We start from the raw sequence: 14,258 nt of genomic DNA, 5'->3' as shown, positions 1-14,258 counted from the left end.
ATCTTTTTTTTTTGTGCCAAATAAATTCCAATGGCAAAGGGAATTTTCATATTGATATTTTGGAATCGAATCATTTTATTTTAAAAACACAGTCCTTTGTTTCCATGTTTTTTATTTTAAATTTAAAATGCTAAACACCGATACTCTGGGGCTGTATTTTGTGAAAAAAAATATTGCTGATGTTGTCGCAGTCAATAGCCCAAATCCAAATTAGTATCAATGTAACAGTTACAATGCAAAATGATTTAATGATCACTAATATCAATAATTTCAAAAATTATGCGGCTCTCACATATTTCTGACTCGCTGCATGCGGCTTTTATACTAAAAAATGTTGCCCACCCCTTCTCCATATAGACTACCGGTACCGGTACTAATTAATTCAGTTTTTAAAACCGTGTTCCCATAACAGCATAAGGCAGTAAGGTAAAAAATAATACAGCGAAATTTTGGATGAAATGCATTTGGTCCAGTAAGTAAAGAGAAAGGTGATTTTTTCATAACGATAGGAAGAAAAATTCTAATGCCAAGAAGAAGAGCAACAATAAGAACAACAACATAATAACAAAACGATCCATAGGTCCACTCCGTGTCTGATAACTACTGAACTACGACAATTCAGAATGACACTCTCGTTCTACTGCAAATCATTAATTTCCTGTTCATCGACTGTTACTAATTCTGTTAATTCGGATGAGTTCTGATTCCGAACCATTTCCTATATTTTCATTTTACACGCAAATCTGATGTAATCAGAGTGATAACAAGAGAAGGTAAATCCTTTTTTTTTTTTTTTTGTGCCAAATAAATTCCAATGCCAAACGGAATTTTCGTATTAATATTTTGGTATCAAATCATTTTATTATAAATATATAAATAGATATTTTTTTGTTTCCATGTTTTTGTTTATCATTTTTTAATTTAATCCCATTCCCCCCAATACATATGAATATGAACATGAATATGAACATATGAAGAGAAGGTAAATCCGTTGTCGTAGATTGCGCAAAAACAAACTGGTCGGCCCATAAATAAACGCTCTACTGCCGCAGATGACACTGGTACGGCCAGAACAATTTTCGCATCATCTTTTAGCGGTAGAAACATGTGTCTATTCTTCCAATAATCTTATATAAAAATGAGTGTCTCATGAGAAATACAAAGTGTGTTGTCTCATCCCATGGGACGTTTCCCATTCCATGGATAAGCCTGGTAAGCTAAAATGGACCACAATTAACCCTTTCATTCATGACTTTTTCGCTTACAACAAGGAAATTATTTTTGTATTGAAATGAAGTATTTACAATGCCAATAGCACAGAGGCGTAGCCAGCATATTTTGCGCCCGGGGCAAAATATAAAATTGGCGCCCCGACCCCCACGTTTAATCATGTTTCTATTGCATTTAATTTTATATGTAAAAACAAATTATATATCGTCACGCTAACAACCGAATTGCGTAAGTCATTTTTAGCTGTTTTGAGAAAAACGTAAAAAAAACTTCCTAATGATATTGCTATGCCATTAATTTGCCATAGTTCAACTTTTTGATCGTAGCCGGATTTAAGTTAATTTGTATGACGCAGTCATGTGACGTCATAATGGCGCACTGTGACTTAGGCAAAAGTGTGTCTATGACTAGGGGACATACGCAATTTTGCAACTTGACTATATGTACCAGTCCTGAAAACCAAACAATCCAAAATCCCCAAAATAGCTAATCTGTTTCAATTACATTATTTTTTATGTTTAAAAATATTTATTTCATCAATATAACACGCTCTGCACATCACCGAAATAAGACTAAAGTTAAATATAAAGAATAAAACAGCAATGTACCCTTATATAAAAGTCAACCAAGGTGAATTGGACTCAGACAGTGAATATCACAAGTGCACGCCTTTCTATACAGTAGTATAAAATCAAAATTATTGGAGCTAAGCTAGAATCTGAGATGCAAAAATTCGAAAATCCTTCGCCGAGGTTATTTTGCCTTTGTGACGTCACAATAGTCCTACGTTAACAAAGATAATTCATTATGACGGAGCAATTGAACAAATTTGCATATTATACAAAATCTCTATTTTTATGGGTTTCGGAATTCTTAAAATAAAATCTGAGTTAACAGACAGGTGCGCAGCATTATATAAATACCTATTTTATGAAAAACTCAAAACCGCCAAAAATGACTTACGCAATTCGGTTATTACCGTGACGATATGTGAATTCAAATTTATATGTATTTATATATTTTATTATTTATTCAAAAATATATGTATATGTAAATTCAAATTTTAATGGAACATTTTATTTAAAGAAGAAGCAAAGCTATACAAAATAGAGCATATGTCCCACTCAGTTACTGTCAAAGATGATTTGCATAGTCTACAATAAATTCATTTTTTTCAATTTCACTGTCGTAAACTGGTTAACACGTCATCAAAATCTGTTTCTCTTTCAACACTTAGAAGTGCAAGATCACTGAGACGATCCTGTCCCGTTGATGCACGCGAATACGACAAAATAAGTTTCAATTTGCTGAAAGACCGTTCACAGCTTGCAATTGAAACTGGTATTGTTAACAAAAATTGTAGAGAAATTCGCAGATTGGGTAAAACGTCGTCTCCAGAAGACACAATAAAACCAACAAGAGCCAAAGGAGTTTCTGGTTGACCTACAGTTCTGTTACTGAGCAGCATTCTGCAATCTCCAATTTCGGTGAAAAGTTCGCGGCCATTGATGTCCGTATCGTAGAAATTTGCAAAATCTGTGCAATCTCGACGAATTGTCGAAAACAGCATTGGGGTCTTTTAGCACAGTATAATATATTTTATGTAACTCTGCCGCAAAGTACGGTATTTTGACAACAACGAAATACAAAACCACGTATTACTCAAAACATGTATTAACATCAGTCAACCAAATTTCGTTTCCATTTGTCTCCACCACAGGACTAATATCAACTTACATCGGAGTGCGCAGGCAAGAACCTAACGATCTTGCTTGTGACCGTTTTTTTACCCTTGTGAAATGTTTGCAAGCCCCATTTTGGCGCCCCTGTACCTTGGCGCCCGGGGGCATATGTACCCCACTGCCCCCCCTAAGCTACGCCTCTGCAATAGCATAAAGGATAGGATAGGATTTACATATTTATCCCGGGGGGGGAGGAAAGCCGATAAGACCATCCATATGGCGAACCACGGCCTCTCGTCCGGTTACCATTCCAAGTCGGGTATTGGAATAGTTTTACTGTATTGTTTGTTTTCGGAAGCATGGACTTGGTGGTGGAGGAAGCCGTAACCGACCAGCGGTTACGTGAACCACCCAACGACGGCGAGGAGTCTAGCAATCCTCTCGCACATAACCATCCCTGCATGGGATTCGAACCTGCGAACCCACGCAGAGTAATTAGAGGTGCGGTGGCGAGCGTATTCCTAACGCTTAGCCCGTTAAGCCACATCGCCGCGCCTGTATACTGAAACAAACCAACAGACAAATATCTATTAACAGACTTACCGATCTTAAGATCGATAAGTAACTAGAAATATTGCTCAATAGCATTACCATTTAGCCGCCGAGATTTCGTTTAAGAATTCCTACTTAAAACCCAATATATTTCAGCTCAAACAGATTACGGGATGGGAACGGTTAAATAATTATGGCATTAACGAGCTCAAAGGTGTCGCAGTAAATTTTGTGATATGGTAAAGTAATGTAACTCTATACCAGTGGTTCCCAACCTTTTAAGGCTCCTGACCCACTTCCGGGGGATTTTGCAATAAGAGACGCAAATGAAAACAAATACCTGGCTAGCTAATCTCGACATAGAATGGTTCTATTACTGATCTGATGCACAAACGTGACACTGTCAAATGATGATTTGTGTGTAATTTCTTTTCAGAAAAAATGAAAGATAACCCATTATCAGCTGATTATGTCCCATCAATATTTGAATTTTCGCCACTCCTAGAGAGGAAAAGAATAGTTAGAAAAAGGTGGATTTTGAGGAAAGGCAAAAGGCAGGACCATTTCAACAAATTCTGTTAACTTGTATGCGTTGCAATTTCACTTTGCAGTTGTTTAATGTGTCTTTTGACTAGACCTACCACACTTTAAAAGAAGCCGCCTAAACCCATTTTCACTAGAAGAACCATAACACTGTAAAATACTTGATAGAAATTACCCCTCAAGGCATCATATCTTTCATTTGAAAGGGCTGTGGAGGCAGATACATTTTTTACTCTAAATTATGGAATGTTACTTCCAGGTTATTTTATCCTTGCTTATAGATATCTTGATGTTAGTGACTCCAACTGACCCATGTATGCCCCACTGAAAATTCCCACGTGTACCGATAAAATTAAGCAGTTGGAGCCTTCGTTCAGATCTTGAAAACAGTCAAATCTGAGCACGATGGATTCATGTGAAACACGTAATATGCATTTATAAGCAAATATATCCCATCCTGAGCAGCACCGACCCACAACCTCCTGCCTATGGAATCAAAACATTAGACAAATTGGTGTACTGTGCGCATTCACAAATCTTTGCGAATCAAGTGTGCCTTTTGACTAAGAAAAATTTAGCATTGAAATGGTCAACCTCAATATAAACCTGGTATCTGCAGATAAAACCAATTTTTTGTTAAAAATACATTTTTGAGGTGCTTTATTTTTTAAATATAATTTATAATTACTGTAAAGTGTGTGATACACTTGGTACCATGGATACCTTTTGCAAATTAGCTTGGAGAACACCCCTCTCAAATAAAATTTTAGACTTTTAATTTTAAGTCATATCTTATGATATTCTTTGAACAAAAGGTTGCGGATAGCCGGCTACCCATCAAAATTTTCTTTCAGATCACAAAGTCGCAATATTACGCCTCGCTAAGTTTCATTTGCAACTGTATTTGGTTGTAGTATCTGTGTCCAACCTTAGACTGAAACCTTCAATACCAGACCCACCGAACAAATTTTTTTTTTTTTGATGGGGCCATATTGAAGTTGCTTTCGTTCAAGCACAATGGACACTTTATCTCCATCAATCCACAGTAATCACAAGTTACTTTGTCATTACGATAAGCATCAATAAATGGATACTAAGGATGTATTATCAAGTCACGTAAGCTGTGGTCTTGTGCCAACTGTGGTTGGTCTTGTTGCAACTTATACTTTGCCATCCATTCATTCCATAACTAACAGTTGAGGTTGCGTGAAACTAACTACCTTTCCTTGCTCTCTATGCATTTGCGCAGGTGGATCCGTATGCGTATTACGCAAGGATGCTGTAGCAGGAGTGTAAATGGCTATTCTATTCAATTCAAGAGTTTTGCTGCACACGAACACAAATATATTTTTGTAACGTTTCGTCTGACCGAGGTCAGACTTCTTCAGACAAGCATTTTACAACTATAACAAGAAACGCAATGCATGCACATAAATATTGGTTTCAAATGTTGTGTCTGTTTGCGATAGAGAGATATAAATAAAATTGGGACAGTGCCAGAACATTAGGAAAGCTGAATTTGATTTAAATCAATAGATACCCCACAGTGTAGTGAGTGACAATTAAAAAGAAAATTAAACAATTTCATCCTGTTATCCCGTAACTAAGTTCATTTAAGGGCCATGGCTGCAATGTAAGGAAATGACTTAAACCGCGAAATAGAAATCAAGTGTAAGTGACAATGAAATGTAATGTTCAAATTAGCATAAATTGTGAATTTATCCATCTCTTAAATTCATCCCTAGAGGTTCTAATGTTTTGAATTTGTTAATAAAATAGGTTTCTTCCGTTTGCCGGTATACTTGATCTCGATATAGTTTTTCTATTCCAATTACCAAAAAGTCGTTGATGGAATGGCCTGATTGATTGAAATGTTTGCCAACTGCAAGATCTTTGTTTTTTTGATTGATGCTTCTAATGTGTTCTGTAATTCTGTATTTTAAATGTCTGCCTGTTTCACCGACGTACTGCATGCCACACTTTCTATAGGTTATCAGGTATATGACATTTTCTGAATTGCACGTTATTCTTTGATTGATGTTCATTTAAGTCTTGTGGTGCTGCTAGTGCTTGTTTTAGTTTCCTCTGAATATTTGCAGGTTGAGCATGATTTCCTGTTGCATTTATAGAAAGCTGATTTTACTCCTCTTGATGATTCCGGTTTCAACTTGGCCCGAACTAGTCTGTCCTGTAATGTTGGGCACTTTCTACATGCAATTTTGGGGGTGCCGGGAAGATGTTTTTCAGTCTTTCGTTGTTGTCTAGTATGTATTGATATTTAGAGAAAATTTTTCCAAAGTTTGGTTGATTAGGATGGTAATTAGTAACAAATGTGACTTTGCAAGATTTTTATTCACTATTTAATACGAAAATAAAACAGGCAGAACAGAATAGTAAAATCATAAAAGGCCTACTATCGTCTTCATAAATAGCTGCATTCCGGCGTGAAAAATGGTATTATTGCTTATATTTGGCTTATAATTGGGACCATTTTTTTTTACAAACGGCGATGAGAAAGATCAGAGGCGGCGCAAAATCGGAATAGAATGCCGAATTCACTCCATAATAGCTGTATTTAACATATGCCGCTGATATGAACGCATAGTTCTCCCAGGAATATAAAGCCAAACTTCAGGCGTCAGGCATATCAGTCCCACTGACATTCACCATTATCATCCTATACCTTTTACTAAATACAGGGTATGTTGTATTTACACGAATAAAGTTCCCCTTATCTGATCTTCCTTGTTTTTCATCATTTTATATATTTATATATTCATTGCGAAGTGCTTATAATACATAACAAAAAAAAAAATTTTTATAGCAAAATGGCTTTATGAGTAGAAAATGTTCATGTTTTGTGATAGATGTGCCGCGAATATTTAAAGAGCTCAATAGTGTGCCGCGACCAAAAAAGATTGGGAACCACTGCGCTAATTAATAATGCATTCGTAAAATCCTATTTCAATAATTTGTTAGCGTTATGTCGCAGAATAGAAACCTTGAGGATAGTGATTTTGTTCCTAAATATTACGAAGATCATTTCAATCTATTATTGATGATTGTTTCTCACATGTGTTATGGATTACTAATTATTTATTTAGACTAAAAACCTCCTAATATGCTAACGAGCTAATATTAGTCGGAAACCAGAGACTTATCGATCGAAACTGCGGTTTCGATTCCTCTCCTTCGTGAGATATCGCGTTCATCTAACAGACAAACAAACAGACAAATACCTATTAACATACTTACCGATCTTAAGATCAATAAGTAACTAGCAATATTGCTCAATAGCATTACCATTTAGCCGCTGAGATTTCGTTTAAGAATTCCTACTTAAAACCCAATATATTTCAGCTCAAACAGATTACGCGATGGGAACGGTTAAATAATTATGGCATTAACGAGCTCAAAGGTGTCGCAGTAAATTTTGTGATATGGGAATGTAATGTAACTCTATACCAGTGGTTCCCAACCTTTTAAGGCTCCTGACCCACTTCCGGGGTATTTCAGCACTCATGGCCCCCTGTTTATCATTCCAGTGGTATTTATATATATTTTTTGATTGATAGATTCTTACCCTCATTATGTTCAAACATTTCATGCTCGAGAAGGTGAAGCCACCCTGTAAAATAACCTTATCAACTGGGAAGAACGAGGAGTTTCCTTATGCAGGAAAAGTCAAATCAGTTTCGCGCCTAGCATTGTGGTTCCCCTTTAACTGTTCTGCGGTCCCCGGGCCTCCAATTGGAAACCTCCATTCAATAGTACAGCCAACACCAGTTGTGTTCGTGTCTGTAATATATGCTTGTTTCTATAGGTTCATGAATTGGGCGTAGCCAGAGGGTGGAGTTTTTAAGGGTCAGACAACCAACCCCCCCTTTTTTATTTAAAAAAGCGTTTTTCTTGTATATATCATACATAGCGATGATTGGTAGCTGAAGACGCTTTTTAAAACCTCAAGACTCTTGAGAAACCACGTTTCCGGCCACCGTCTGGACCAACTGGACTAGCTGATATGGTCTAACTTGACAATTAGAAATTTACCCCCCCCCCTCCTCTTTTAAAATCCCCGGCTATGTCGCTGATGATGAATACAACTTCTACATTATCTTCGCCAACAGATAGGGAAATTTTTAACGATGTCATCACTTATTCTGAGAAGAATATATGCACGCGAAGATACTATTTTCGGTTCCAGCTCATTTCCATCCATCTCGTTTGGTTCATGTGGTGAAGGGATTATAGATAGGAAGCCAGAATAGGTCCGGTTTTCAGTAAATCGTTGAAGAATAGAGCAACATGGTGTTGGATAAAGCGTATGAATTTATGCCTTACTGCAAATGCCGCAAAATTGCATTACAAAAAATGTTAAAAAGTAATCCATAACAAATGTGAGAAACAATCATCAATAATAGATTGAAAAGATCTTTGGGACTTTAATAACAAAATCAACATATTTAAGGTTTCTATTCTTCGCTATGACGCTAACAAATTACCTATTGAAATAAGATTTTACGAATGTATTATTAATTAGCGCATGTGTTTCATGATATATATCGCCTTGCCTGGTATTTTCTGTCACTGTCAGTACTTGTGCAAGACTGAATTGCTAGTAGCAAATTTTATATGATACTCTGTGTTTGAATCAGGTTTCTTTCCTCGTTTGATAAGAAAGTAAAATAGAATGAATTTCGGGAACAAAATGGTCGCTACAAATCAGATGCCGAACAATAGCAGTTGGAATTCCAGCGAATCCGCAACTAACAACCCGTTTATGGAAGATAATTCGACAGCGGCATTAAATCAAACATTCAACTTTGGCGATGGGGATTCGAACGATTACTTGATCAATGCATTACTGGCGGTATCACAAGCATCTGAAGCAGTTCTCTTTTTAGTATCCTGTTGGATGTTAGCGAGTTTCGTTTTTTACTGTATCCAGAATGCAAAATGGAAGAGAAGGCAAACGACGGGATTTTTCAATGGAAGATTTTTGCACCTTATTTATACGATAGTTCTAGTATTCACCATTCAAAAATTTCTGATAACGCAAGTATACATCTGGGCACCTCGAGGTGCAAACTCTCCATTTCTATGTAATGTACTCGATACTGTGGCAAAGATTTATGCCTTGATTATAATATATCTTGTTTATTGCTTCTTATGGGTGAGACAAAGGGTAGTTTATAATCAGATCACGACTACAGGAAAATTTTTCAATTTTTTGAGTTGGGGAATATTTGCGACGCTTTCTTCGCATTTGATTCTACTTATGATTGTTTTTATTATATTTAATCGTCAAGAGTCGATATCACAAGGATGTGTGTTAAAAAAAAAGCAAAATTATACACTTGTTCCCTATCATGTACCTTCCGATGTTCTTAGCTCAGTTCGGCCTTCTTGGCCTGTTCCTCTACCCAGTTGTAAAGAATACCGTGGAATACAAATCAGTAAACCAAGGCTCAAAATGGATCACACTTTTGTGCAATACAGGAACTTCGAATCCTAGTGAAATACAAAAAACAATTCGGCGTATACTCACCTGGACATGTGTTACTGTTTTCACAGACATGATATTTCTTGTGGTAAATTCCATCCTAATTCCAGAACACTTTCCTTCGTCAATCCGCGTGGCAACAGCAGATACGATGATTTTTGTCAATGTCATATGCATATTAATGACATTAAAAGATAGATGGCAAATATTGACATCTTTCTTCCCGAAAAAACAAAACAAGGTTACAGACATCCCCACCAAGTTAACTTCTCTGCCGCAGACAGGGCGCTTTGTGATGGAAACAAACAAACACTTTGGTTCGTGATGTGAGGAAGCCGCATAAAGCGGCGTTCACCAAAGGGTTCCGAAAATTAGCAGAATTGTGTTAAACCTAGCTAAAATATGAATGAATATTTTACATATTGTATTTATTATTAATTTTTATTGTTTCTTATTTTTAAGTGTTGTGTATATGAATCAATAAATTCATTTTGTCTTTCCATGTCGTTCACCTTCTGTAAAGTAATGTCCGCCGCCATTCTTACGTAACATAGAAAAGACTTGCTGCATTTTCGTGAGCTCGTTTATTTACTTGCTGAACCGAGTATGGCGAACATGAATGATTTTTTAGGTATTTCAAAGGGAAAACAGACAGAGATAAGGAAGAAGAGTCGACCTTTTGCATTTTATTCTCAGGCCTACATGTTTACAAACTTTTAAAGGCATGAATTACACAGTAACGATCACAAAATTGAGTTTTATTCAAAAGCAGCGCTTTTTTTTCGTGTCAGGGCGCCGTGAGTTTTTTCCCTGATAATTTGGCGCCGCATGAACAAAAAGTTGCAAGGCTGTTACATTTTTGTGTTCATATATTTGAGTATAGCTCTCTTGTTCCTGTAACCATAACCAATCAATATTAACTCAAAAATGACGTAACAATTATAACTTGTGTAGTCGCTTCTGTTGCTCAGACAAACATTCAAACATGACTATTAACATTTCCACGTTTTCATAGTTTTGCGTGTTGTTTGTCAGTTTCAGTTGTGTTTCCGAAAAATATTTGTGTATTAAATTCCTTAATCGTCATCATGTCCTCAGAATAGCTTTGGAAATATTAGCTTTGAAATATTAAAAAATTAGTCTTGGTGCAATAAACTAGGCTAAAATAAGCTATCAGTAAATTTGAGCGACTCGTGTACGATACATTACAAACGTCAACTCTCAAAACCAGCTGAAAAACTTGTTGCGATACTAAAGCACAAAGGAAATTTTTATGGGATCAAGGATCGGCAATCGTTCGAAGAACTTTAGTGTCTCCAAGTAAAGATATAAAGGCGAAGTGTTGATATTTTCTGACCTTGTAACAGGTTTTTATTTACATCAGAGTTTTATTTTCTTCAATGTCTTGGTAACGGAACCGTACCGGTACCTGTACGAGCGTAACCGGTAAGGTAGGTCACCGTTGCTGTTTACTGATAATGTTGAAAGCCAGCGTAAAAGACAGTAAACTCCGAACTCCAAAATTTCAAATTACATAATTGCCCCTCGGGTGTCGCTGCTCGATAACCAGCTTTGGTTGCCCGCAACTTCCTTTCCCCAGTAAATTTGTTGAATTTTTCATTGTCTCGTAATTTGTTTTGGATTTTTTTTTTCAATGGTTGGAGAAAATGAACTTGACTTGACTTCTTGATTGCTAGAACTCATTCTTGATTTCCATTAAAAAATTCATTAAACTGGATGCGATAGCGTGGTATTCAGCGTAGGTTGGCGTTGTATATTGAAGATCGCGGATCAAGAGCTTTTCCAAGCCGTATCGTTGTAAATTCTGTGAGCATAAATAACGCAGTGATACATAAATTTTTACGCATTTTCCAACAATATTATATTTTATAAGGATTTACTGAAAGATGACTTTTCCTGGCTTTCTATCAATAATCCTTTCATTAAATTAACCAACCCGTATATATTAAAATGCGCGCTTGTTCATCTTCCACAGCGAAGTAAGTCTGTAGAGAGATTCTTTAAGATATTGTCCCCCCCCCCCCTCAAAAAATAAATTTAGGCTGGCTACGCTCTTGGTATAGGGTTATTATCATATAATCAGAGGTGTTGATGTATTTGGTAGCCATTCATACACACGTATTCCGAAATACACTTTCATCAACGATTTTCCTTAATGTGAATTTTCTCTCGCTTGCTAGACATTTTTATGCACTCAAATTTGTTAATGACATCATTTTTGTACAATGGACAGTATTGAATGAACTCTTCATAGGAAAACCTTCCGTTCTTCCCACTTGATAAGGTTATTTCACAGGGTGTTTTCACCTTGTCGAGCATGAAATGTTTGATCATAATGAGGGTAAGAATTTATCAATCAAAATACCACTACAAATACCACTGGGATGATAAACAGTGGTCCATGAGTGCTAAACGCCGTCGGAAGGGGACCACGTGATATAGAAGGTTGGGAACCACTGGTCTAAAGTTACATTTACAAGTTACAGTTACAAGATCTTGCAGTTGGCAAACATTTCAATCAATCAGGCCATTCCATCAACGATCTTTTGGTAATTGGAATAGAAAAACTATATCGAGATCAAGTATACCGGCAAACGAAAGAAACCTATTTTATTAACAAATTAAAACATTAGAACCTTAAGAGATGGATAAATTCACAATTTATGATAATTTAAACATTACATTTCATTGTCACTTACACTTGATTTCTATATTTCTATTTCGCGGTTTAAGTCATTACATTGCAGCCATGACCCTTAAATGAACTTAGGCGATACCACAGTCGGAGTTACGGGATAACAGCATGAAATTGTTTAATTTTCTTTTTAATTGTCACTCACTACACTGTGGGTTATCTATTGATTTTAAATCAAATTCAGCTTTCCTATTGTTCTGGCACTGTCCCAATCCATTCCATTGTCGCATCCATATCTGTAAGATAATGGATACAGATTCATTCGATATCATGATCCTGCACTAACTATGTGGCCAGATAATTGTAGAGTTTTCATAAAATCTAACGATCAAGTGGTAAAATTTATGTCCATATCCCACCACAAACACTAGTGGTAAATGAATTTGATTCCGGGTAGCATATCTTTTTTACCAATGACAGTCGTACAAGTCGGAATTAGTTAGCCAGTTATTTGTTTTCAAAAGCACGGACTTGATTGTGGAGGATGTCGTAACCGACCAGCAGTCGTGTGAACCACCCTCCGTGAGAGGAGAGCTGCAATTCTCTCGCACACAACTATCCCCGCATGGGATTGGAACCTGTGAAACTACCAGGGTGATCAGAGATGGGTGGCGAGCGTATTCCTAGATAAGGAATTCAATTAAATTCTGGTTATTTTTTGCATGACCACTAGCGTTAAACTTTGGCTATCTATTCAACTTTTCACGCTTAGTAAAAGATTACCTGCTAACTAGGGAAACAATACCTTATGACAATTGATGATGAATTCCTTACACAAGTCAAGTCTGCAAGTAGGGTAGGCCTACGCCTAGGCCCACCAATAACAGTAGTTTGCCATCTGCTTTCTATTGAAATGAGGGACTCATGAATATTCAAAACTTATAACGGCACATTATCACTCACCATCAACAAAGTGCTGTCCGCAAACAGTGAAACACAAGCGAGATGATTTCTGGACTTGACGCCAAGCAGTCCTGCCAATAGATGATATCCACATTGCGCGACGTTCCGGTTTTTTCGAAAACAGTGGAATATAACTGAAGATCCAATCTGTTGTCTATATATGTACAGCCAATGGAACAATACGAAATAGCCATTTTCTACAGCCAAACAAAACCAAAACGTATAATCCGACTTGCAACTGACAGGAGCCAGCTGGACGTTTTTGTTTTTTTGCCGTCCAATAAACAAAGTCACGTGACCCGTGCAAGTTCTCTCTTACAGACAGCCTTGTCGGCAGACTGTAAAATCTGACTTCAATTTTAAATGTTTATGCCGTTTTGCACTCGTTTTGTTGTCAAAATTCCGTTTTGCATTCGTAATTTCACCGTGACCAGTATCCAAATTGAAAAAAAATGCATCTTTCGTGTTGAGAAATTCGTTTTACTTTCTTTTTATTTTATTTGAGCTAAACACAGAATAGTCAACAACGCACAAAATCATAGTATACCGAATATTATTTTTTTTTTTGTGCGACAGCGACACACAATTACTATTTTGCAACCAAAAATATCCCATCTGTTTTTATATTACTTGCTTCTGCATGCATAAGAAATCCTGACTCGCGGAGAAATCACAGCTCGACGTAATATATCCTGAGAAAATCAGCACATTGGAAAAGTAAGGCGATGTATGTACGTACTCAAGTTCAAATGTAATAAAAAAGAGCAGGGCCGTCTGATAGTGTACTCGCTATGTACGATGAATGCATGTAATACCATACGGCTGATATCTATTGACTGCTAGTTGATGACCCCATATGTTGACAAATAACGCTACAGTGTCGCATATAGAAAACACAGCCTACAGAGGCCTATCTTATTTTGAAGACGATAAGACGACATGTGAATCCTGACACTTCACTTCAAAAGGGTCAAAATAATTGATTGCTTTTCACGACTATCGAAGCCTATAGTCAAGAATTAATAAATACAATATCAATTACATACATACAATTTTATGATATTCACGAAGAACATAGACATCCACATTTCCAATAATATATGAAATATACACAATAACACCCCATAGG

This window comes from Styela clava, chromosome 6, assembly GCF_964204865.1.
Source record: "Styela clava chromosome 6, kaStyClav1.hap1.2, whole genome shotgun sequence".
Classification (NCBI taxonomy): Eukaryota; Metazoa; Chordata; class Ascidiacea; order Stolidobranchia; family Styelidae; genus Styela; species Styela clava.
This window is presented reverse-complemented; position numbering follows the sequence as displayed.